General features: G+C 47.0%; 1 protein-coding gene across 1 annotated transcript in view; it reads right to left on the reverse strand.

Annotated features, from left to right (window-relative positions):
• The window catches only part of LOC134967007 (uncharacterized), a 46,925-nt gene extending 32,748 nt beyond the window's left edge, over window positions 1-14,177 (reverse strand). Inside the window, exon 1 of the mRNA XM_063944005.1 lies at window positions 13,821-14,177. The gene's annotated coding sequence lies outside the window, so the exon portion shown is untranslated. The remainder of the gene's footprint in view (window positions 1-13,820) is intronic.
• Between the last annotated feature and the right edge of the window lie 13,723 nt (window positions 14,178-27,900).

The following is a 27,900-nucleotide window of genomic DNA, read 5'->3' on the forward strand; positions in this document are numbered from 1 at the left end:
ATGAAGTGTGCCATCTTGGTGAACCGGTCAACTACCACCCAGATGGTATTGAACTTGTTGCACATGGGTAAGTCTGTAATGAAATCCATCGACAAGTGGGTCCATGGTCGACGGGGAACGGATAGTGGAACCAGTTGCCCCGCAGGCGACTGGCGGGATACTTTATGTTGGGCACACTTTGGGCAAGATGCAATAAACTCCAAGACGTCCTTTTTCAGAGTTGGCCACCAATAGGACCTAGAGATAAACTCCAGGGTTTTTTGGATACCTGTATGTCCGGCAAAACGGGAAGCATGGGCCCAATGCATGAGCTTCTTCCTTAGCATCGGCTTCACAAAACTTTTCCCTGATGGGGGCGTAGAGTCCATCCCTACCGTGGAGAATGCCAACGGATTTATAATAGGATGCTTGTCTGAAGACTCTGACTAATTTTCTTGCTCCCATGAGCGGGAAAGGGCATCGGCCTTGCGATTCTGAGAGCCCGGACAGAACTGGAGTTTAAAGTCGAACCTGGAAAAGAAAAGTGCCCATCTGGCCTGACGAGGGTTGAGACATTGTGCGCCCTTCAGGTATAAAAGGTTCTTGTGGTCTGTAAGTATGGTGATTGAATGAGAAGCTCCCTCCAACAGATACCTCCACTCTTCTAGAGCGAGCTTGATGGCTAGCAACTCCTGGTCGCCAATGGCATAGTTGCGCTCAGCTGGGGAGAACTTCCGGGAGAAGAAACTGCAAGGGTGGAAATGGCCATCTTTAGCCCTCTGAGATAACACCGCTCCTACTCCAACGGAGGAGGCATCCACCTCTAAGATGAAAGGAGAGTCGATGTCAGGCTGTTTCAGAACAGGCGCAGAGATGAACCTTTGTTTTAAAAGATGAAATGCTTGCATGGCTTCTTCAGACCACTTGGACGGGTTAGCACCCTTCTTAGTGAAGGCAGTAATAGGCGCCACAATGGTGGAAAAGTCTCGTATAAACTTTCGGTAATAGTTGGCGAACCCTAAGAACCTCTGGACCCCTTTGAGGGTTAAGGGTACCGGCCAATTTTGGATTGCTTGTAGTTTCTCAGGATCCATCTCTAGTCCGGAACCGGACACAATGTACCCTAGAAACGGAATGGACTTGACTTCAAAGACGCATTTTTCTAATTTGCAATAGAGATGATTGACACGGAGACGGGACAGAACCTCTTTAACCCAAAAACGATGTTCCTCTAAATCGTTGGCAAAAATGAGGATATCGTCTAGATAGACCACGACATGACGGTATAGAATGTCTCTGAAGATCTCATTGACAAAATGCTGGAAGACAGCTGGAGCATTGCTCAATCCGAAGGGCATGACGAGGTACTCATAATGTCCGTCACGGGTGTTAAAGGCGGTCTTCCACTCGTCACCCTCACGGATCCGGATGAGATTGTATGCACCTCGCAAGTCCAGCTTTGTAAAGATGGTAGCTCCGCTAACTCTGTCAAAGAGCTCAGTAATCAGGGGTAAAGGATAACGGTTCTTGATGGTAATGTCGTTCAAACCTCTGTAGTCGATGCACGGCCGCAGACCACCATCTTTCTTTTTTACAAAAAAGAAGCCTGCGCCGGCTGGAGAAGAAGAAGGTCGAATGAACCCCTTTGCTAGGTTCTCTTTAATATATTCCTCCATAGAATGCGTCTCAGGCAGAGACAACGGATAAGTTCGGCCTCGAGGTGGAACCTTCCCTGGAACGAGATCAATCGGACAGTCCCATTCTCTATGAGGAGGAAGGATATCAGCAGAAGCTTTACTGAACACATCCGTGAAATCTTGATATGGAGAAGGTGGAACATCAGACGACCTGGGGGAGGAAGAACAGACAGGCAATACTTTAAACAAACATGTCTCAGCACAGGAGGAACCCCATGCCAGGATTTGCGTAGTCGTCCAATCAATTGTAGGATTGTGAAGACGGAGCCATGGAAGGCCCAGGACCACAGGATGTGTGGCTCTTGGAATCACTAAAAAAGAAATAAGTTCGGAATGAAGAACTCCCACTCTCAGACGAACTGGTAGAGTCCTTAAAGAAATAACTGCATCAAAAATTTTGCTGCCATCCACGGCAGTTAAAGAAATGGACGAAGGAAGTCTCTCGGTGGGTAGGGACCACCGTTTAACATAGGCTTCGGTAATAAAGTTCCCAGCTGCTCCGGAATCAAGGAGGGCAATGACGTTCCGATAACGTTGAGCAACTTGAAGCGAGACTGGGAGATTACAATCTTGAGGAGATGGAGAGGAGATCATTACTCCTAGCCGGCCCTCTCCTTGGCGAGCTAGGATTTGGAGTTTCCCGGACGTTTGGGACAGGCATTAATGGTGTGAGACGGAGCTGCACAATAGAGACAGAGAAACTCGGAGAGACGTCTTCGGCGCTCAGCAGGAGTTAAACGGGAACGGCCAAGTTGCATGGGCTCATCTTTAGATGGTGACAGTTGACGAGGAGGAGGAGCAGAAGATTTTGGAGCAGATGATCTTCCACGCTCAGTTGCTCTCTCTCTGAAACGTAAATCAACTTTCGTGCAGAGTGAGATTAGCTCATCTAACTTAGAAGGTAAGTCTCTGGTAGCTAACTCATCTTTAATACGCTCAGATAAGCCATGCCAGAATGCAGCATACAGGGCCTCGTCGTTCCATGCCAGTTCGGATGCCAGGATCTGGAACTGTATCAGATATTGTCCTACAGTACGTGACCCCTGGCGTAAACGGAGAATCTCGGATGAAGCTGAGGTTACCCGGCCTGGCTCGTCGAAGATGCGCCTGAATGTTGACACGAAGGCAGTGTAGGAAGATAGCAGGGTGTCGGACCTCTCCCATAACGGTGATGCCCAATCAAGGGCTGAGCCACTGAGAAGAGAAATAATGTAGGCAATTTTTGTACGGTCACTGGGAAAATTGCCAGGTTGTAGCTCAAACTGAATCTCACACTGGTTGAGAAATCCCCTGCAGAATCTTGGAGATCCGTCAAATTTTGCTGGCGTTGGAAGATGAAGACGTGGAGCACAAATGGGTAAGGTGGGTGGGGTTGTAGCTGGAGTCACTGTGGTTGACGCACCAGACGCGCCTGATCCACGGAGAGTTGTCTGAATCCCATCCAGCCGAGTAGAGAGATCCTGGAGACAGCGGATGATGTGGCCCTGTGCAGCCTCCTGATGTTCTAATCGGGCTGCCAGTTCTTGCATCGGCCTGGCCGCTTGATCCTGGTCTCCGGCTGGATTCATTCGGTCAGTGCTTACTGTCACAACTGAGGGCCTGAGCTGACGGGAGGCAGCCTCAGTTGTAGGGGCTGAGATGTACCGGAACCTGGGAGGTTGTATCAGACCCCTGGACATGTAAGTAACATGAATAATAACTGCCCGAAGGCGTGACCACGACAACTTGGATAAAAGTCAATGATGTTTATTATGACAACTCCGCAACACAGCAGCAGTAAAAGAAAACGTAAAAGTCAGCAAAGAATAAATACAGTTCCTGGGTACTACAGGATGGCAGGAGCCACAGGGCACTGGTAGTGTGAGATAGTTCTTATGATCTTCTAGATGGAAAGTCCTTACCAGGCCCGACTGTAGCAATGGAGATAACCCAGGATTGTGCCAGCTGGTGTTCCAGGAAAAGCTGGGTTGCTGAAGATAAAACAGCTGCTGTGGATACTGGCTGGAACCAGACTGTTGTTAGCACGGAGTGGATACTGGCTGGAACCAGTTAAATAATAAATGAACTTGGGAGCGATGAAATATGAACTGAAATGTAGAACTTGAGAGCGGAGAAATAATAATACCGGTGGAGAGTGGTAAAGTGTAGAAAGGACACCGGCCCTTTAAGGGAAGCTGTACTCTGCTGGAAGCTGAGCTGGAAGCAGGTAATGTTGTAGCTGGAAACAGATGAATCCACAATGGATTGGAGAGTCAGGCTACACCGCAGGTGGAATGCTGGTGCGGGTCTCTATGGTGGAAGTCTTGAGACAGGAGCTGGAACCTGGAAGACAATCACAGGAGAGAGACAAACAGGAACTAGGTTTGACAACCAAAGCACTGACGCCTTCCTTGCTCAGGCACAACCTATTTATACCTGCAGCAAGGAAGGCATTGGCTAGGCAATTATGCAAATTAATAATACTGACAACGGATTGGTAGGAATGATCAGCTGACAGAATCCAAGATGGCTGCGCCCATGCAGACACTTGGAGGGAAGTTTGGTTTGTAATCCATGTGGTAATGAAAACAGTAATGGCGGCGCCGGCCACCGGAGACAGGAGGCGCCAGGCTGACAGATGCACATCCAACCACGCGGACACAGCGGAGGCCGCGGCTGACGTAATCGCCACTCAGACACTCTGCATGCAGAAGTTCAGGGACGGCGGCGGAGGCCGCGGGAGACGCCATGCCAGGTGTAATATGGCGTTTACTGTGACAGCGTCCCAGAGTGACAGGAGAGGATACAGGAATGTACACATCAGGATAACAGATGGGATCCGGTCCTGGAGCGCTGAGCCAGCCTTAGGAGGCATCTGATGGGTAAGAAATGGCGTCCAGATACCCGGATCGTGACACATAGTCAGGCAAGCAGGACTGGTAGTGGCGACCACATCCTGCCCTTTATACCACCTCTGAAGAGGAGATGAAGCAAGTAAGCTCCGTGAAATCCTTCCAGACTGCCATATTGAGGACACGGACTGTCCAACATGCCACAAACTAATGTCCACCTTTCGCCTGTCATTCTGGAAAGACCTGTTGGGCTGGTGGCGTATTTGTCAGAGGAGGATGAGGACAAGGCCGGATTAACAATGGGGCGGATGGAGCTGCAGCTCCAGGCCCCCCCATTGAAAATAGGCCTACCGCCCGCCACAGTAAAGAGGCCCAAAACTGCCGGCATTACAATGAGTCAGTGACTCATTATATGCCTGCCGATTGTGTGACGCGAACTGCCAGGCCGGGATGGAGGAGGAGCCGCTCTCCTCTCTCAGCTCCTCCCCCTGACTTTAGTGCTGCTGAGAAGGAGGACGGCCAGGCCAGACGAGGAGGAGGGGCACCGCAACGTAACAGCAGCACCACCTCCGAGCTCGTTGCCCACGCCCCACTGGGCGCCTCCCGCACCCAACTCTGCGCTGGCCGCCTCTTGCACCCCACAACACGCTGGCCGCCTCCCGTCCACCCACATTGTGCGGGCCGCCTCCCGTACCCCACACCGTCTCCCACGCCACACCCGCACAAATTGACTCATTACAAGCCGCCTCTGCTGTGTGCGCCGCGCTGAAGCCGGAGGCAGGGGAGGAGAGCAGCAGCGCCGGAGGCAGGGGAGGAGGTGGAGGGAGGGGGACTGAAGCCGCAGCAGCGCTAAGTAATTGGTAGAGGCACCGCTGCAGCAGTCCCCTCTCCTTCCGCTTTGGCTGCCCGGTGCTGCTGTGAATGCTGGGATGCACTTCCCTCATCCCAGCATTCACAACGGCAGCCAGTTAATGTGGAATGATAGGGGACTGCTGCAGCGGCGCCTCCACCAATTACATAGCGCTGCTGCGGCTCCAGACCCCCTCCCTCCTCCTCCTTCTCCCCTGCGGCTTCCCGGGATCTGCCAGCACGAGGAGCCTGACTTCCAGCGGGGAGAGATGGTAAGTCTCTCTCTCTCTCTCTCTCTCTCTATTCTGTCTGCCACAATGTGTAAAAAGGGGGACTGGCTGCCGTAATGTGTAACAAGGGGACGCTGTCTGACGTAATGTGTAAAAAGGGGGATGTTGTCTGCCATAATGTGTAAAAAGGGGGACGCTGTCTGCCGTATTGTGTAAAAAGGGGATGCTGTCTGCCGTAATGTGTAAAAGGGGGATGCTGTCTACCGTAATGTGTAAAATAAGGATGCAGTCTGCCGTAATGTGTAATAAGGAGATGCTGTCTGCCGTAATGTGTAAAAAGGGGGACGCTGACTGCCGTAATGTGTAAAAAGGGGGACTGTCTGCCATAATGTGTAAAAAGGGGACTCTGTCTGCTGTAATGTGTAAAAAGGGGGGCGCTGTTTGCTGTAAAGTATAAAAAGGGGACGCTGTCTGCCATAATGTGTAAAAAGGGGGACTGTCTGCCGTAATGTGTAAAAAGGGGATTCTGTCTGCCGTAATGTGTAAAAAGGGGGCGCTGTCTGCTGAAATGTGTAAAAAGGGGACTCTGTCTGCCGTACTGTGTAAAAGGGGCTCTACCTGGTGTAGTGGCGCTACTGTGCAGCGTAATTTGAATAATGTAGACTACTGTGCACCGTAGTATGAATTGGTATTATTTTGTGGCCACCCCCCTTCCCCATGAAGCCACGCCTCTTGCATAGTGGTGGGGAGGGGGGGGGGGGCGCCAATGCCGTTTCTTGCACACAGCACTAAAATGCCTAGATACGGCACTGGAACCAGGTAATGTGGAGCAGTAAATGAACAAAACAAAACCACATAGCAAAGATGTGTAGAGAATGGCAACCTCTAAGTCAAAACATTTTTATACATTAGGTAATAGTAATACAGTTATCGTGACCATGTAAACATTAAGAGGTAGAATTCTCATTCAAACTAAACTGTAAAGGAGACAACTTAGAAGGGTGTGATATAAGGGCAGCACCATTTCTAACTGTAACTTAGTCATGCCAGGATAGCCATCTCACAATGGGTGAGGAAGCGGAGGTGGAATAAGGCATGTATTCAGTCTCCATGGTATAATGAAAGTGAATCTTATGGAAAACCTTTATAACAGGGGGTATTACTGACTGCTTCCAAGCTTGAGCTATAGTGGCTCTTGCAGCTATACACATGTCCCAGTAAATATCTTTGATGAGCCGGCACTTCTGAAGGATAGATATGAAGCAGCGCTAAAGTGAGGGATGGATTTAGAGATGTCTGCAAAACTTTATCAGTGTAAAGACATCTGACCAGAAAATTCGGAGTGAGGGACACGACCCAAAAAAATGAAACAAATGGCCTATTTCTCCGCAGTTCCTCCAACAATATTGAGAGCATGAAGGCCAAAAGGTGTGTAGTCTATCTGGAGTTAGATAAAACCTATTCAAAAGTCTGACATACATTTCTGAATGATTTAAATTGGTGATGTGCACCGGACATTTTTCGGGTTTTGTGTTTTGGTTTTGGATTCGGTTCCGCGGCCGTGTTTTGGATTCGGACGCGTTTTGGCAAAACCTCCCTGAAATTTTTTTGGCGGATTCGGGTGTGTTTTGGATTCGGGTGTTTTTTTTTACAAAAAACCCTCAAAAACAGCTTACATCATAGAATTTGGGGGTAATTTTGATCCCATAGTATTATTAACCTCAATAACCATAATTTCCACTCATTTCCAGTCTATTCTGAACACCTCACAATATTATTTTTAGTCCTAAAATTGGCACCGAGGTCGCTGGATGACTAAGCTAAGTGACCCAAGTGGCCGACACAAACACCTGGCCCATCTAGGAGTGGCACTGCAGTGTCAGACAGGACGGCAGATTTAAAAAATTGTCCCCAAACAGCACATGATGCAAAGAAAAAAAGAGGCGCAATGAGGTAGCTGTGTGACTAAGCTAAGCGACCCAAGTGGCCGACAAAAACACCTGGCCCATCTAGGAGTGGCACTGCAGTGTCAGACAGGATGGCACTTCAAAAAATAGTCCCCAAACAGCACATGATGCAAAGAAAAATGAAAGAAAAAAGAGGTGCAAGATGGAATTGTCCTTGGGCCCTACCACCCACCCTTATGTTGTATAAACAGGACATGCACACTCTAACAAACCCATCATTTCAGCCACAGGGTCTGCCACACGACTGTGACTGAAATGACTGGTTGGTTTGGGCCCCCACCAAAAAAGAAGCAATCAATCTCTCCTTGCACAAACTGGCTCTACAGAGGCAAGATGTCCACCTCCTCCTCATCCTCCGATTCCTCACCCCTTTCACTGTGTACATCCCCCTCCTCACAGATTATTAATTCGTCCCCACTGGAATCCACCATCTCAGGTTCCTGTGTACTTTCTGGAGGCAATTGCTGATGAATGTCTCCACGGAGGAATTGATTATAATTCATTTTGATGAACATCATCTTCTCCACATTTTCTGGAAGTAACCTCGTACGCCGATTGCTGACAAGGGCCAATATTTACTAATATTCGTGTTTGAGTCGGTTTGTGTAGTTTTTAAACTCGTTTTGTATCGGGTGCATTTTCATGCAACTTTTTGAATCCATGGCCCTCATTCCGAGTTGATCGGTCGCAAGGCGAATTTAGCAGAGTTACACACGCTAAGCCGCCGCCTACTGGGAGTGAATCTTAGCTTCTTAAAATTGCGACCGATGTATTCGCAATATTGCGATTACTAACTACTTAGCAGTTTCTGAGTAGCTCCAGACTTACTCTGCCTGTGCGATCAGTTCAGTGCTTGTCGTTCCTGGTTGACGTCACAAACACACCCAGCGTTCGCCCAGGCACTCCCACCGTTTCTCCGGCCACTCCTGCGTTTTTTCCGGAAACGGTAGCGTTTTCAGCCACACGCCCCTGAAACGCCGTGTTTCCGCCCAGTAACACCCATTTCCTGTCAATCACATTACGATCGCCGGAGCGAAGAAAAAGCCGTGAGTAAAAATACTTTCTTCATAGTAAAGTTACTTGGCGCAGTCGCAGTGCGAACTTTGCGCATGCGTACTAAGCAGATTTTCACTGCGATGCGATGAAAAAGAACGAGTGAACAACTCGGAATGAGGGCCCATATACGCAAAGTTACGAAGCAGTCGACTTTATTGTTTTCGTGTTTTCCGATGTCGATGCCAGTTGGGTTTTTTTGGCACATTTACGGCCGTCATTGTCGTTTGCGTACGTGTTTTTGATGTATTTGCTGGTTTTTTTCCTAAGTTAAACGCAGCAGGATTTTTTTTTCCTCGCGGCCGCATTTTCACTTTCAGTTTCGATTTTCATCCCCGTTCGTGATTGGTTGTGTTTCAGATGCTAGGAGTGTCTGTGCGCAACCATATACATACGCCCCAAACTGTCCGCACCTCGTGGGTTTAGTTAGTGGTGAGGAGGAGGGAGGTTGTGCTGTGGAGGTAGGTGAATTTGTGGTTTGAAGAGGAGTGGCGGTAGCGATTTCTGAGTGTGGTATTGTGTTTCAAAGTCGTCTTGTCATTCTTGTTGTCTTGTATTTTGTGGTTTTGTCTCATTTTTAGTCCAAGTTATTTTTCTTTATAGTCCCTTGTCAGTGTGTGTGTGTGTGTGTGTGTGTGTGTGTGTGTGTGTGTGTGTGTGTGTGAGTTGTGTAGTGGTAGTGGAGGAGTGTGTTGTTTTTTTTGTTTTTTCCTGTGTTAACTGTTTACACACACAATTATGTGTGACTCAGAGGTGGAGGGTGTGAGTGAGGGGGAGGAGGTTGGTCAGGTGGAGGAGGTGAGTGTTAGTGAGGTTAGTGAGGTGGAGGAGGTGGGTGAGGTTGCTGCAGCAGCCTCAAGTGATAGTGACAGTCAGAGTGCTCCGCAGCCACGCACCACTACTAAGACTGGGCGGAATGTTAAGTTTAGTTTTGCTGAAAATGTGGCATTGGTGCGTGAGCTGATGAAGTATCAGAGGCAGCTATTTGGCCCTGAGTCCGCCAAGGTGCCAACACGGAGGAAGACGGTGTTGTGGGCGAAAGTAGTTGCTGCTGTCAATAGTGATGGGGTGGTCAAGCGGACGGAGGACACGTGCCACAAACGGTACTATGACATAAAGCGACGTGTCAAGTCCAAAATGGCCAAGGAGGCTCGGAAAACCGGTGGTGGGCAGCCCTATATTGCAAGTAATCTGGAGTATGAGGAGCCCATGCGGAGTGTAATCCCTCCAGAAGTTGTCTCTGCAACCCATGTCCGGGATTCAGATAGGCCCAGGAAGAATGGTGAGCATGTGTATTTTTTTTTTTTATTATTATTATTTTTTTTGGAATGTGTGTCATGTGACGTTGCATATTACTCCCATCTTCAAGTGTGTGTCAGCAAATACATTGTTTTGGTTAATGTTTTATATAAAAGTCAATGTAACATCTTACTTTATTGTATGTCATGTGTTTTTTCAGACAGTTTTTTGGCATGTGTAGTTTGGACTTGGTGTGTCTCTGAATTGTCCTGCAATAATGTTTTCCTGTTGGTTTTTTTTGTTTTTAAAATTGTGAGTATGTTTTATATTTAAGTGATCCATGTGGTTTTGTTTAAAAAAAAGTGGTTGTGATGTTAGAGGCTGGAGTACTGGAAAGTGGTTTGGGAACCACTTACATGTGTAATGTCATCTTTAGATAATGTTAATTTTTAAATTTTTAATATTTTTTTAAAATTTTAGTTTTTTGCTTGTATTTGTACCGTAACACCACACCGCAGTGTTTTTTTTAAACAAATTGCTGCATTTTGTTTTTGCTCATATAGTGGTAATGTGTCTTTGGAGTGCCACATCACAGAGCAAATTAGATATTGCATCTGTAATATTTTTCCTACCAATACAAAATGAAGTTGTGTTTTTTTTTTAATTTTTAAAAACCTTTCCTTGAACTTGTGGCCTATGTCAGTGTCCTGTACATGTTTTCCTGTGTTGATGTTGCCATAGTGCATATGTGTTTTGGTCATTGTTTTTTTTTTTTTATATTTTTTCTGGTCCTTATGTTTTTTTTAATTAAAAACCAAGCATTTCTAAAAGAATAGATGTTTTTAAGCATAATGGGTGGATGTATACACAATAGCATGATTTTTTAATATAATTAATTTTATACAGTGTCTGAAAAAAGCAGCACTCCTCGTCGGCCAGTAACTCCTATCACATCTGATGATGATGACGCTGCGGAAGCAGGTAAAGTGTCCATTGTAGTATAGGGTATGCTTGTAAAGGAATGGCCATAACCAAATTGCACTTTCATTAAAAGGTCCATCAAAAGAAGTATGGAGCAGCAGAAGTGGCACTTCTGAAAGACATCACCACAAAAAACCTGTGGCCGAAAAGAAAGCAAGGTCGTATGTCCCGGCCCAAACACAGCAGGCTACCCCGCCACGAAGATTATCGTCCGTATGTTCTGTCCCCCAACTCCAAATTTTGGACACACCTCCAAGGCGTCATCCACACTCCCCTCATCTTGATTGTATCAAACTGAAAAAAATGTGTAAACATTCAGTACGTAATCTAAATATTTCATAACCGCATTAAGTCAAAACACATCAAAAAAGTAAATACTTACCGCAGTAAGTAAAAGCTGAAGTGTAATCCAATCTAAATGTCCTTGTCCACATCCAGTAAAGATATGTGTGTCCACTTGAGCCATACAGTATGACATTGTGTGTAAGATGCTGCAACAAGAAAGCATGTTTGTTTTTTTGTAAAAAGTAAGGTTTTTTTTCAACATTTCACATGTGTGTTTGAGGTAACATTGCAAAATACATATAAAAACATTACTATGTTTGTTTGAACAAAGCTATAAGGTAAGACATTATGTATTCCAATGTGTTTTATGGTGGAGTATCTGTGAGCTACAAAAAAACTAAAGTGTTTGCTTTCACAATTAAGTAACCAGACACATTTGCCACAAACAGGCATATGTATGTATTTAAGCTATGAGTGATGATGTTGCTAGCCAGAATAGTTGAAAGCAACAGTGAATCACATGTGTTCCATGTGGTAAATTTACTAAGATGGTCATTCTATTGAAGATGGGATGTTGCCCATAGCAACCAATCAGATTCCAGGTATTATCTTCTAGAAGGTGCTAGATAAATGAGAAGTAGAAGCTGATTGGTTGCTATGGGCAACATTCCATCTTAAATAGAACTCCCATCTTAGTAAATTGCCCCCAATGTGTAGTGATTTGTTTACATTTCTCAAACATATGGATAGCTAACGGAGATTTAATTAACATTTCAGCTTCTAGTCCTGGGAACAGCATCCCTCCGCAACAACAGCAACACAGTGACATAGAGGAGACAAGCATCTTAGAAATGCAGCCATTAATGCAAGGAATGAGCCCCCCAGCACCTGTGAGTACACCACCACAGCAAAGCACACCACCGCCACAACACAGCCCAACAACACCAGGAACACAAGGCCCTGATCAGGTGTTTTGGACCATTTGGGCTAGACAGCAGGCCACTAATGAAGATTGCCTACGTAAGCAGACACAAATGTTTGCAAGCCTACCATCTCACCTCAGAAGAATATCAAGAAATCTGAGTAGACAAAATGAACAAACAACCAGAATAGGCAATACCATGGAACTCATGCGTACAGACATTACACAGGTCATGGGCAACTTACAGCGCATAATGGAAGAACAGCACAGACAGCAGCAAAGTTATATGAGCATTTTTCAAAACAATCAAAAGATTAATTAAAGTTTATTCCGAATAGTAGACAATCAAAATGCTGCTGCACGTGAACTCAATGCCACCCTCACTAACCTGAATGAAACACTCAGATGCATGCACCAACAGCAAACAAGCAGCAGTTCTGGTACGACTACTCCAAATGTCACGCCAGTCTCATCACCACCAAGACGCTCCACCAGAGCACGACAACATGACAGTGCTAAAGGCAAAGGGCAGGACAAGCAGCCACCCAAAAAAATGTGAAAAAAACAAGTTAGACATTTGTGATAAGTAACTCAAAAAAGTTAGCAAGTGTTTTTGTTGCTAAAATAATATAAACACTTAGGTCCTTGACCCTTTTTTCAACATCATTAATTATAAGTGGCCCAAAAATTATTTAAAATTTTGGACGCACATTTATTCATTACCATTTTTATTTGGTATTGGAGGAGGGAAATGTTGATGGAGCCACACATACATGTTAGCAGGAAGTAAACTGACCACTTGATTTTTTTCTAATCATTACTCTTTCTAGATTCCAATCATTCTCCTTGCCTGCAGATACAATAATTGCCAGCCAGGCAGAATGTCTTTAGCAGGAAGTAAACTGACCACTTGATTTTTTTCTAATCATTACTCTTTCTAGATTCCAATCATTCTCTTTGCCTGCAGATACAATAATTGCCAGCCAGGCAGAATGTCTTTAGCAGGAAGTAAACTGACCACTTGATTTTTTTCTAATCATTACTCTTTCTAGATTCCAATCATTCTATTTGCCTGCAGATACAGTAATTGCCAGCCAGGCAGAATGTCTTTAGCAGGAAGTAAACTGACCACTTGATTTTTTTCTAATCATTACTCTTTCTAGATTCCAATCATTCTCTTTGCCTGCAGACAATCCAAAATACAATGTTAGTGATACATATCTTAGCTATCTTATCTATACAACATTACAAGAAGAACACAATTGAGTTGCGTAAAAAGCTTGTAATATGTTGCCTTTGTTTTGTTTGAAAAACATTGTCCAAATGAATGTCAGTATTGTTGGGACATGTTTGTGTGTGTTAAAAATTATTAAGAATGTTTTGCCACGTGATGCTGAAACAAACAAATATGTAATTTTACAACAAAAGCACAAACTGTGTATAATAATGTATATGTGTGGCAAACTGTGTATTTACTTACACATCATCAAGTTTACAGCATCAAACATTAGGAAATAAATTATTCCTGATTACAGTAAGTTTGTGAGTCTTAAATATGATGGTGCATCACACATAGGGACACATGTATTCCTCAAGGCTAACATATTACATGTTGAGGAGTGTTTTTTGGGAACACAGGTTCTCAAACTCGGCCCTCAGGAACCCACACAGTGCATGTTTGTATGTGTCAAGGAGACAGACACATTCTGAGTAATGGTTTTGGAGAAAAAAAACAAACCATCTATTTATGATTACACGAAAAAAATAAATAAGCAAACCAAGCTTACCTTAGAAATAGCGATTGATGATCTGTTGCCTAACCTGCCTCCCTACATCAGTACTCCAAGTATCAACAGATGTCTCTAATTCCTCTGCTTGCAGGCTGCTTTCTTCCTCCTCCTCCTCAACATGTGGCACATGTTATGAAGAAAGCAGCAGCAGAACACAATTTGAGTCACCTTGGAGGGACTATACAACAAAAGGCCACCAGACTTATCCAGACACCGAAACATAGATTTCAGCACTCCAAAACATCTTTCTATCACATTCCGCGTGGACTTATGTGCATGATTGTAATTGTGTTCAGCAGGGGTATCAGGTCGGGACAATGGAGTTAGAAGCCAAGAGAAACAGCCATATCCTCCATCACCTAAAAGACAGATATAGTAACGTGATTCATGTTAAGATACAGCAACACATAAGTAACACACTGTGGGGCAGATGTATTAACCTGAAGAAGGCATAAGGAAGTGAAAAACAAGTGATATGTGCAAGGTAATAAAGGCAGCATACAATCTGTTCCTAAATGTTAATTTACATATTGGAGGTGATTGGCTGGTGCCTTTATCACCTTGCACAGATCACTGGTTTCACACTTCCTTATGCCTTCTACAGGTTAATACATCTGCACCTGTATTTGGACAAAGTATATGCAGGCCTACACATATCAAATTACATACCCAGCAGCCATCCATCTGGCATTTGTCCGTCCTCAAACTTGTCAAAGAGGTATGACTGACTGAGGATGAAGGAGTCATGGCAGCCCCCAGGGTAACCAGCAACAACACTCATTATTCTGAGATTTGCATCACAAACCACCTGCACATTTGTGGAGTGTTCGAAATGGCGGTTTGTATATATGTGCTGCCTGCCCCTAGGTGGTCTCAGCTGAATGTGTGTGCAATCTATGGCTCCAAGCACATTGGGCATGCCAGCCAGCTTATAGAAATCTACCCTGATGGCATGCCACTGAGACTCCTGGGTAGGGAAGCAGATTGAGGCCTCGATGTGGGGCTGCAAAACAGCCAACACCTGTGTGTACATTTTAAAGAACAATAAACATGAGATTTTAGGACAGAACTGTCCACCGAGAAATTAAAACAAACACAAAACAGAAGAGGTCGGAAGGTACACATCACCTGGGTTAAGATTCTGGAAAATGAGGGCTGTGAGATTCCTATGACATCCCCAGACACAGCATGAAAGCTGCCAGTAGCCATAAAGTGCAACACAGCCAGGAGTTTGTGCAGGCCTGAGACAGAGCGAGAGCGTGCTGTCTCAGGGTCTAGGCCCAGTTTGACAAGGTCATACAGACGGAAAATGTTGTTACGATTTAGACGGAACATCTGTATGACCTTATCATCGGACAATGCGTTCAAGTTTAAACGCCCCCTAAAAAAACGAGGCCTGCGCAGCCTCCGCGGAACCTGTACAACCTGCTGACCATGTTCAGTTTCTTGGCCCTGGTTACTTACAGGCTGATGTCTGAATCTGAGGAATCCCACAGCACACAAAAGATCACTGGCCCACAGTCCTGCTGCCATTTCTTGAGTGTAGGTGTATTGAAATGGGCCTAACATCCTTTTATAGGCATCCTATGTGGCCGGAGAGACTAGCCAGCCACACGTGTAATGGCGTCTGCGGCACTGAAGGGGTTAACCCTCGTGCCCAGCGCCATGTTGCGGACTGTTTAAAAGTTTGTTGAATCATGTGTTTTACTTTTAACATGTCATATGTAGTGCTCTGTGCACTATTGCAGGAATGCATGTTTAACTGTATCTATTTTATATTCAAGACAGGCTTGGTGTATATTTAAAGGAAAAATGCAGTTACTATAGATGTCTGAATACGCATCTCTTATCCTCTGGAAATAGGAAGTGGCATGCTAATGGCCCTGTTCTATCAGAGAGGTGTGAAGGACAATACCTTTTGATGTGTAAGTTCCTTAGGAGAGATGCTAATCATTGGGTTTATGGGCTTGGATTTGATATACGATCCCTGAATGGAAGATAAAGGAAGGAAGACTGTTTGTTTGTATTGTAGCCATTCCTGTTGTAATCTTAAACACTGGGATTGCCTGGAGATGTGAATGACCAGAAACATCTGTATTTTGAAGATATGTGATAAATTTATCAATAGTGAATGTTAATCTGATACCAAACGTTGTCTGGGTGACAGGAAGGAGGATATTGTTTTATTGCACTTATATCCTTGTAAAATGTAATTTATTGGTATTTTGTAAAATAACCTGATTGGTTGGAGAAGACAGGGAGGGCTTACCCCCCTGTGGTACTGTGTGGAAAACTGACATAAAAAGGAGACCTGCGTGCCTCCAGAGTTGTAGTTGTACCATCTTTATTCTGCTGAAACATCTGATTGTATGCTGTTGCCCCTAGCAATAGGGAAGGGTTCTCTTTAGAACTATTGAGCAAATAAACATCTTTGCCTCAAGAAGACTGCTTCATCTTGTGACCAACAGGGTTAGGCCAAACCTAGCCCCGTCCTCCGGCTGTCCAGGGAAGTACCTAGCGTCTCCAAGCTCCGCCTTCCGCCAGCTACCGGTAGAGGCCTAGCAAGTGGCTAGTGGGGATTCGTCAGCACCACACAGGGGTGGTAAGGCAGTGCGTCGGCACATACAGAGCAGAACCGTGGTTCCAAACGCCACGGCAGGTTAGGAGTTTGGTGGTGGCAGCAAGAACCCGCCCACAGCGCAGTGGGTGGAGTCAGTAACAGGCGGTTACTGACGGTAAGCGGGAATCCCCTATGTGGTCAGGCCTCGTGCGGCTTGACCTTCCTTTCTGTGCGCAGTCAACGGGACGCGGCAAGCGGCGAGTGCTTCCGTACGGTACCGTCCTGTCACAGAAATTGGTGGCATAGTGGCGGGATAATCCCAGGCGGCTTTTCATCACCCGATTGGAGAAGCCGAGTTACTCAGGAGAGGAGTAACTGCAGCGCAGGAGGACGCACAAGATGGCGGAATTCGGCGGAATGTCCAAGGAGGATCTGGAGATCGTATGCCAGGGGAAGGGTGTGGATATCCCTTTCAACGCGTCCAGGAGCGTCATGCAGGCGGCGCTCAGGAGCGTGGAGGAGTCTCATCGGGCGGAGGTGGAGAGCACTGACGGCGTCAGCATCGCAGAGGACGGCCCAACAGTGGACCTTCGTAAGGAACCGGTGAGAACCATAAGCCCCGCCCTCTCTCACAGCAGCAATGTTTCTCAGCAATCCCTAGCAGGGCCAGGATCCCAACGTCCCAGGGGCGGCCCGGATACCCTAGCAGATCGGCTAGCGGAATTGGGGGAAAGGGCAACGGAGCAAGAACGCATGCTTGTCATTCGGATGTGGCATGCGGAGCGGGCACCACAGGCCGTGGTACCCCGGGAGCCGTTGTCAGCTGTTGTACACAGATCAGGACGTATACAGTTTGCCAAGTTTGCAGACAGTGATGGGGACATTGATGGACATTTGCAAGTCTTTGAGAGGACTTGTAAACTACATGAGCTACCCAAGTCAGAGTGGGTGAGACACCTTGTGCCCACTCTGCATGGAGAGGCCTTGGAGGCCTATCGAGGAGTGGCGACGGAGGACTGTGGGAACTACGACGAAGTCGCGAAGGCCCTCCTCCAGCGATTCTTCATCACTCCAGAGTCTTACAGGAAGAGGTTCAGAGACTTGCCCAAGAATCCTAGCAGCACCCATGAGCAGTTCGCCAACCAGCTGCGGCAGTACGTGGTGAAGTGGGTGAAGGATTCGGAAGCCACTACATGGGACGCACTGATCGACCTGATCTGCAGAGAGCAGTTCTACCGCAGGTGCGCCCAAGAAGTGAAGGAGTGGGTGCTAGATCGGGAGCCACCCAGCTTAAAAATGGCTGCCCAATTAGCCGACAAATATGTGGCAATTCGGCCACGGGGGCAGAAGCGCCCCGCCAGCAGCCAGCTCCAACAGACTGTACCACCAAGGGGACCCCCCTCTTCAACTCATCACCCCCAAAGACAAGCATCTTCCAACCCGGGTGCTCTTGGCCAGCAACCGCACCGCAGCGTCCCTGCAACTGATCAGAGATCATCGGTGCCACGACTGGAGAAGAAGTGCTACGGCTGTGGGAAAATCGGACATCTGAGGATGAACTGTCCTGCATCCCAAGCACCCCAGACTCGTGCCCCAAATCCGAGTGCTGGAGCCCGGATCGCTTGTTTGACGAGAGGAGATGAGCCTACAGAGACTGTTCCCCCTCCAGTCAGTCCGATGGAGTGTGGCGAGAGACAGGTGCCCTCTGCGGAGAGAGTCACCTGCATGGCCAAACAGCCCCTACACAACATGTGGAGGCACCTGCAGCCAGTCCACGTGGGACCCCTGCAGGGAGAAGGCCTAAGAGACTCTGGGGCCTCAATCACTGTGGTGAGCCCCCACCTTATAGATCCTGCTGCAGTATTGCAGGGTCGCACTGCCACGGTCACCCTGGCAGAAGGAACAGAAAAAGCGGTTCCCATGGCAAGAGTCTACCCGGACTGGGGAGCTGGACCAGAGTTGCGAGAAGTTGCCATCATGGATGGTCTCCCAACTGATGTGGTCCTAGGAAATGACCTGGGTGGTGGGATCGTCACTACGTTTGTTGGCGCCATTCCCCGGAGTCAAGTTCCAAAACCACCGTTGACATCAGCTACTCCAGCACAGCCCAGCCCAGAGGAAACGACTACAGCTGCTAGACAACTGCCAGCACAGCCAACCACAGCATCAACCAGCCCAGAGGAAAAGATCACAGCGGCTAGATCAGTACATCGACCCCGCATGCCTTTTGCCTCTGGTATGCCTACGTCCCCTAGCAACGCAGAGGATGTCGGTTCCAGCTTGTGTGATCCTGTGGGGGTGCGCAATGATGCTCCTGACCCAAGTGGTTTGCCAACTCCGGCGGTGAGTATGAGAAACCACACTGACTTTTCCATGACTGACCCCTACCAGACTGACCCTAGTAGTCCCCACCTAGATCCCCCTGTAGAGTGTCCCAATTTAGGAGAGATTGAGGGCCACAGGCAGGAGTTTAGGGAGGCTCAACTCTCTGACCCATCCCCGAAAGGCATGAGGCGCCACTCTGGCAGCGGCCTTGACAGGGTTGGGGCGGGGAGGTTGACCTGGCGGGAAGGGTTAAGGTACAGGGTAGCCAGGAAAGTGGGAGGGGATAGACCAGATAGGGAATGTGTCCAACTGGTCCCCTCAGGGAACGTTCCTGCGCAACCGCTGTCGGTTGCCAGCGAAACCCCTTTGGACAGTAACCCGGAGACAGACCGTACCCTGAAGTGCCTGACACAGAGCTTACCCTGGTCTGGAATGTCGGATGACGCCCAGACCAACTGTAAGGCTGGTGCCATGCGTTGGGAGCCGGGGCACTCCAGCGGTTGTGTTGTCTCTGGGCCTCTGCCCATAGGAGAACCCTTGCAGCAAGTTGCTGTGGACATAGCAGGTCCCCTGCCTGTGCGCAGTAGATCGGGGAAGACACGCAGCCTCCCTGTAGTGGATGCCACACAGGATCCAGAGGCTGGTGGTCTGGCCGCCATCACTGTGGCACAGGTAGCGGACGAGGAGGAAGGAGTAGGCCTAGGTGACAGGGTAGGTTTCCCGAGTCATAGGTCGACAGTGGAGGATTGGAGGGCAGGTCTGACAGTTAGGGCAGACAGTTGCCAGAAAGGTATGACGGAGGTGCAGTGCCTGGGGCACCATGTGGGAGGAGACAGGGGTAGGCCCAACCCAGAGGGGGTGGAGGCAACCAGAGGCCGTCCCCGACCCACATCACCCAGACCGGTACTGACCTTAATACCTGTAAGGCCCTACGGACATGTTGTCATTAACTTTAGTCCTGTAGTGAACCCCTTGACAGAGATGGCTAGGAAGGGCATTCCCAAGTCAGTGGACTTTGCACCCGCTTGCGAGTTGGCATTCCAGTCATTGAAGGAGGCTCGGGTACCCGCTCCAGTGCTGATGGCGCACATTCTTGACCAGGACTGTGTGTTACGAACTATTGCGCCACTGCACGGACTGGGAGCAGTACAGAGCCAGAAAGAGCCATATGGGCAGGAGCACCCTGTGGCCTGGTTGAGCAGTATACTGCTATTGTGGGAGCTGGGGTATGCCACAATTGGGACACCTTGGGTGGCACTTGTTTGTAACCGGCCCCCCACCGTGGTGACTTACCACCTACCTGTTAGGTGGCTGCAACCTACCTTGGGGGAATTGGACAGACTTTTGTGGTGGAGCCTTGAACTTGGACTTCAGGTGGACTATTTGAACATTGTGCACCCACGAAGAGAGGCCCACTGCACTATGGATGAACTGTCTAGGCCGGAGCCTACACACCCTAGGTAGCGTCCCCTTCAACACAAGGGACTGCGGGACCAGGACCCAAATCGTTGGGACATGGGTCCCTGGTTGACCCGCTTGAATGGGGGGGAAGGAATGTGGCCGGAGAGACTAGCCAGCCACACGTGTAATGGCGTCTGCGGCACTGAAGGGGTTAACCCTCGTGCCCAGCGCCATGTTGCGGACTGTTTAAAAGTTTGTTGAATCATGTGTTTTACTTTTAACATGTCATATGTAGTGCTCTGTGCACTATTGCAGGAATGCATGTTTAACTGTATCTATTTTATATTCAAGACAGGCTTGGTGTATATTTAAAGGAAAAATGCAGTTACTATAGATGTCTGAATACGCATCTCTTATCCTCTGGAAATAGGAAGTGGCATGCTAATGGCCCTGTTCTATCAGAGAGGTGTGAAGGACAATACCTTTTGATGTGTAAGTTCCTTAGGAGAGATGCTAATCATTGGGTTTATGGGCTTGGATTTGATATACGATCCCTGAATGGAAGATAAAGGAAGGAAGACTGTTTGTTTGTATTGTAGCCATTCCTGTTGTAATCTTAAACACTGGGATTGCCTGGAGATGTGAATGACCAGAAACATCTGTATTTTGAAGATATGTGATAAATTTATCAATAGTGAATGTTAATCTGATACCAAACGTTGTCTGGGTGACAGGAAGGAGGATATTGTTTTATTGCACTTATATCCTTGTAAAATGTAATTTATTGGTATTTTGTAAAATAACCTGATTGGTTGGAGAAGACAGGGAGGGCTTACCCCCCTGTGGTACTGTGTGGAAAACTGACATAAAAAGGAGACCTGCGTGCCTCCAGAGTTGTAGTTGTACCATCTTTATTCTGCTGAAACATCTGATTGTATGCTGTTGCCCCTAGCAATAGGGAAGGGTTCTCTTTAGAACTATTGAGCAAATAAACATCTTTGCCTCAAGAAGACTGCTTCATCTTGTGACCAACAGGGTTAGGCCAAACCTAGCCCCGTCCTCCGGCTGTCCAGGGAAGTACCTAGCGTCTCCAAGCTCCGCCTTCCGCCAGCTACCGGTAGAGGCCTAGCAAGTGGCTAGTGGGGATTCGTCAGCACCACACAGGGGTGGTAAGGCAGTGCGTCGGCACATACAGAGCAGAACCGTGGTTCCAAACGCCACGGCAGGTTAGGAGTTTGGTGGTGGCAGCAAGAACCCGCCCACAGCGCAGTGGGTGGAGTCAGTAACAGGCGGTTACTGACGGTAAGCGGGAATCCCCTATGTGGTCAGGCCTCGTGCGGCTTGACCTTCCTTTCTGTGCGCAGTCAACGGGACGCGGCAAGCGGCGAGTGCTTCCGTACGGTACCGTCCTGTCACATCCTAATTCAGGTGTGAGTGTTTTTTTATTTGCAACACATGTAAACACGACTGAAAAAAGCAGGTCTATTTTTTTGCCGCTTTTTTTAACGAATCGCAAAAAAATACGACCGCATTGGAGCACTCAGAGACTAACACCCAAATACGAATGAATAGTGAATTCCCGTATTCTATGAAATAACAGCCGCGTTTGACCGATGGTCTATTCATTCGTATTTCGGAACGTTGTCATTGAAACCAATTACGAATAGACCAGACACTGCCCAGATTGGTGCTTAGTGAATTCCCGGATTGGGACTTAGAAAAAAAAACACAAATCGGCCAAACTCGGATTTTTAGTAAATACTGGCCCAGGTGAGCGGCTGCACTAAACACTCTTTCGGAGTACACACTGGAGGGGGGGCAACTTAGGTAAAATAAAGCCAGTTTGTGCAAGGGCCTCCAAATTGCCTCTTTTTCCTACCAGTATACGTACGGACTGTCTGACTTGGATGCGGTCACTCATATAATCCTCCACCATTCTTTCAATGGTGACAGAATCATATGCAGTGACAGTAGACGACATGTCAGTAATCGTTGGCAGGTCCTTCAGTCCGGACCAGATGTCAGCACTCGCTCCAGACTGCCCTGCATCACCGCCAGCGGGTGGGCTCGGAATTCTTAGCCTTTTCCTCGCAGCCCCAGTTGCGGGAGAATGTGAAGGAGGAGCTGTTGACGGGTCACGTTCCGCTTGACTTGACAATTTTCTCACCAGCAGGTCTTTGAACCTCTGCAGACTTGTGTCTGCCGGAAAGAGAGATACAACGTAGGTTTTAAATCTAGGATCGAGCACGGTGGCCAAAATGTAGTGCTTTGATTTTAACAGATTGACCACCCGTGAATCCTGGTTAAGCGAATTAAGGGCTCCATCCACAAGTCCCACATGCCTAGCGGAATCGCTCTGTTTTAGCTCCTCCTTCAATCTCTCCAGCTTCTTCTGCAAAAGCCTGATGAGGGGAATGACCTGACTCAGGCTGGCAGTGTCTGAACTGACTTCACGTGTGGCAAGTTCAAAGGGTTCCAGAACCTTGCACAACGTTGAAATCATTCTCCACTGCGCTTGAGTCAGGTGCATTCCCCCTCCTTTGCCTATATCGTAGGTAGCTGTATAGGCTTGAATGGCCTTTTGCTGCTCCTCCATCCTCTGAAGCATATAGAGGGTTGAATTCCACCTCGTTACCACTTCTTGCTTCAGATAATGGCAGGGCAGGTTCAGGAGTGTTTGCTGGTGCTCCAGTCTTCGGCACACGGTGGCTGAATGACGAAAGTGGCCCGCAATTCTTCGGGCCACCGACAGCATCTCTTGCACGCCCCTGTCGTTTTTTAAATAATTCTGCACCACCAAATTCAATGTATGTGCAAAACATGGGACGTGCTGGAATTTGCCCACATGTAATGCACGCACAATATTGGTGGCGTTGTCCGATGTCACAAATCCCCAGGAGAGTCCAATTGGGGTAAGCCATTCTGCGATGATCTTCCTCAGTTTCCGTAAGAGGTTGTCAGCAGTGTGCCTCTTATGGAAAGCGGTGATACAAAGCGTAGCCTGCCTAGGAACGAGTTGGCGTTTGCGAGATGCTGCTACTGGTGCCGCCGCTGCGGTTCTTGATGCGGGAGGCAATACATCTACCCAGTGGGCTGTCACAGTCATATAGTCCTGAGTCTGCCCTGCTCCACTTGTCCACATGTCCGTGGTTAAGTGGACATTGGGTACAACTGCATTTTTTAGGACACTGGTGACTCTTTTTCTGACGTCTGTGTACATTCTCGGTATCGCCTGCCTAGAGAAATGGAACCTAGATGGTATTTGGTACCGGGGACACACTACCTCAAGAAATTCTCTAGTTCCCTGTGAATTAACGGTGGATACCGGAAACACGTTTTTCACCACCCAGGCTGCCAAGGCCTGAGTTGTCCGCTTTGCAGCAGGATGACTGCTGTGATATTTCATCTTCGTCACAAAGGACTGTTGGACAGTCAATTGCTCACTGGAAGTAGTACAAGTGGTCTTCCGACTTCCCCTCTGGGATGACGATCGACTCCCAGCAGCAACAACAGCAGCGCCAGCAGCAGTAGGCGTTACACTCAAGGATGCATCGGAGGAATCCCAGGCAGGAGAGTACTCGTCAGACTTGACAGTGACATGGCCTGCAGGACTATTGGCTTTCCTGTCAAAGGAGGAAATTGACACTGAGGGAGTTGGTGGTGTGGTTTGCAGGAGCTTGGTTACAAGAGGAAGGGATTTAGTTGTCAGTGGACTGCTTCCGCTGTCACCCAAAGTTTTTCAACTTGTCAATGACTTCTGATGAATGCGCTCCAGGTGACGTATAAGGGAGGATGTTCCTAGGTGGTTAACGTCCTTACCCCTACTTATTACAGCTTGACAAAGGCAACACACGGCTTGACACCAGTTGTCCGCATTTCTGTTGAAATAATTCCACACCGAAGAGGTGATTTTTTTTGTAATTTGACCAGGCATGTCAATGGCCATATTCGTCCCACGGACAACAGGTGTCTCCCCTGGTGCCTGACTTAAACAAACCACCTCACCATCAGAATCTTCCTTGTCAATTTCCTCCCCAGCGCCAGCAACACCCATATCCTCATCCTGGTGTACTTCAACAGTGACATCTTCAATTTGACTATCAGGAACTGGACTGCGGGTGCTCCTTCCAGCACTTGCAGGGGGCGTGCAAATGGTGGAAGTCGCCACCTCTTCCCGTCCAGTGTTGGGAAGGTCAGGCATCGCAACCGACACAATTGGACTCTCCTTGGGGATTTGTGATTTAGAAGAACGCACAGTTCTTTGCTGTGCTTTTGCCAGCTTATGTCTTTTCATTTTTCTAGCGAGAGGATGAGTGCTTCCATCCTCATGTGAAGCTGAACCACTAGCCATGAACATAGGACAGGGCCTCAGCCGTTCCTTTCCACTCCGTGTTGTAAATGGCATATTGGCAAGTTTACGCTTCTCATCAGACGCTTTTAATTTTGATTTTTGGGTCATTTTACTGAACTTTTGTTTTTTGGATTTTACATGCTCTCTACTATCACATTGGGCATCGGCCTTGGCAGACGACGTTGATGGCATTTCATCGTCTCGGCCATGACTAGTGGCAGCAGCTTCAGCACGAGGTGGAAGTGGATCTTGATCTTTCCCTATTTTACCCTCCGCATTTTTGCTCTCCATTTTTTAATGTGTGGAATTATATGCCAGTAATATATCAATAGCAATGGCCTACTACTATATATACTGCGCACAAAAACTTAAATGCACCACAGGTATGGATGGATAGTATACTTGACGACACAGAGGTAGGTAGAGCAGTGGCCTACTGTACCGTACTGCTATATATTATATACTGGTGGTCAGCAAAATTATGCACTGTCCTACTACTATATATATATATACTGCGCACAAAAACTTAAATGCACCACAGGTATGGATGGATATAGTATACTTGACGACACAGAGGTAGGTAGAGCAGTGGCCTACTGTACCGTACTGCTATATATTATATACTGGTGGTCAGCAAAATTATGCACTGTCCTACTACTATATATATACTGCGCACAAAAACTTAAATGCACCACAGGTATGGATGAATAGTATACTTGACGACACAGAGGTAGGTAGAGCAGTGGCCTACTGTACCGTACTGCTATATATTATATACTGGTGGTCAGCAAAATTATGTACTGTCCTACTACTATATATACTGCGCACAAAAACTTAAATGCACCACAGGTATGGATGGATATAGTATACTTGACGACACAGAGGTAGGTAGAGCAGTGGCCTACTGTACCGTACTGCTATATATTATATACTGGTGGTCAGCAAAATTATGCACTGTCCTACTACTATATATATACTGCGCACAAAAACTTAAATGCACCACAGGTATGGATGGATATAGTATACTTGACGACACAGAGGTAGGTAGAGCAGTGGCCTACTGTACCGTACTGCTATATATTGTATACTGGTGGTCAGCAAAATTATGCACTGTCCTACTACTATATATATACTGGGCACAAAAACTTAAATGCACCACAGGTATGGATGGATATAGTATACTTGACGACACGGAGGTAGGTAGATCAGTGGCCTACTGTACCGTACTGCTATATATTATATACTGGTGGTCAGCAAAATTATGCACTGTCCTACTACTATATATATACTGCGCACAAAAACTTAAATGCACCACAGGTATGGATGGATATAGTATACTTAAAGACACAGAGGTAGGTAGAGTAGTGGCCTACTGTACCGTACTGCTATATATTATATACTGGTGGTCAGCAAAATTATGCACTGTACTCCTATATACTACAATGCAGCACAGATATGGAGCGTTTTTCAGGCAGAGAACGTATAATACTGGTGGTCACTGGTCACTGGTCAGCAAAACTCTGCACTGTCCTCCCTCTATATAATACTGGTGGTCCCCAGTCCCCACAATAAAGCACACTGAGCACAGATATTTGCAGCACACTGAGCACAGATATGGAGCGTTTTTCAGGCAGAGAACGTAGATATTTTCAGCACGCTGAGCACAGATATTTGCAAGCACACTGAGCACAGATATTTGCAGCACACTGAGCACAGATATTTGCAGCACACTGAGCACAGATATTTGCAGCACACTGAACAAACTGAGAGAACGCCAGCCACGTCCTCTCCCTATCATCTCCAATGCACGAGTGAAAATGGCGGCGACGCGCGGCTCCTTATATAGAATACGAATCTCGCGAGAATCCGACAGCGTGATGATGACGTTCGGGCGCGCTCGGGTTAGCCGAGCAAGGCGGGAAGATTCGAATCTGCCTCGGAACCGTGTAAAATGGGTGAAGTTCGGGGGGGTTCGGATTCCGAGGAACCGAACCCGCTCATCACTAATTGAAACATCTAGACATACGAAATGTTAAACAATATAATTTTTCCCATTGTATATCAGTTATGAAGACGTCTAAATCCGTCTCCCACCGTTTCTGGGCATTTTACTTTGGGGATGGAACCAGGGACGGATTGGGAACAAAAGGCGGCCCTGGAAAAATCTGTACTAGTGGCCCCACATGGGCAGCACCAGAGGTGTAAGGTCTAGCCTTGGGCCATGGCAGCAGCACCCTCCCCCCAAGACTTTCCAGATAGTGGGGATGTCCAGCATCAAGGGGGAAGTTAAAAGGAAATAAAATTAAATATTATGAGCACATTATATGATACACCTTCAGAATTTAGGAAACTATATAATTCTTTAGAAAGATATATTTTCTTGCTTATTACACCAACCGTATCCCAATCAGTATTCACTCATTCTATTATGTCAGCCAAGCAGGCAGACAGAGCATACACTAGATCATCTGCAATCACAGGCTAAGTGGCAAAGTAATTTTCATATATGCAAATTGTTTGGCATCTTATTCATTATGTCTATAAATAGGACCACATGTCCTCAAACAAAACAGGCCCCACGGGTGCGTCGGCCCACCGGGAATCTTCCCTGTAGACCCTATGGCCAATCCGCCTCTGGATGGAACTAATGCTATAAGTGTATTATACCAAAAAGCTATATCTTTAGAGGAATTAGTCAGTAATATACGGGATAAAACAGATTGAGTTATAGAACTGGGAGGGGTTTGAGAATGGGGCAGGCTCTTAAACCAGTGTCTAATTTGAAAGTAGTGAAACAGTTCTCTATGAGGGAGATAGAATCGGTCGTGTAGTTGAGGGAACGTGAGGAGAGTGTTTCCATCCAGTAAATCTCCTAGAGTAAAAATACTGCAGGCGCTCCAAACAGAAATATTCAAATTGGGTATTAACTTACATATAGCTGTCAGTGAAAGAGATGCATATGGGGCAGTAAATCAGGGAAGTTTTCCCATTAAATTATCCCATACTCGTAAAGATGAGATCGTAGAAGGAAAAATGGATACGTTTAAGGGACTTTGGAGTCCATAGAAGATCCTCCAAGGGATAGCCTAAACATCCAATACTCTCAATATGTGCCCAGAAGGAGTTAGAATGGGATAACCCCCAGCATTTTAGTTGAGCTAGGAGACCAGCGTCTTGGTAGAAAACTAAATCAGGGAGAGCAAGACCTCCACGGTGATGAGGAAGGATCATTCTAGTGCGGGTTAATTTAGGGGGATGGGATTTCCATAGATATTTTGTCAAAGTAAGTCCGCATTTATCAAGGTAATATTTAGGGAAAGAATAAGGTATGGTCCCAAATAGGTACATAAGCTTGGGCAATAATGTAATTTTAAATGCAGCTAAACGCCCTAACCAGGATATTTCATATAAAAGCCAAGAGGATGTCAAGGCTTGAAAGG

This window comes from Pseudophryne corroboree, chromosome 10, assembly GCF_028390025.1.
Source record: "Pseudophryne corroboree isolate aPseCor3 chromosome 10, aPseCor3.hap2, whole genome shotgun sequence".
NCBI classification, from domain to species: Eukaryota; Metazoa; Chordata; class Amphibia; order Anura; family Myobatrachidae; genus Pseudophryne; species Pseudophryne corroboree.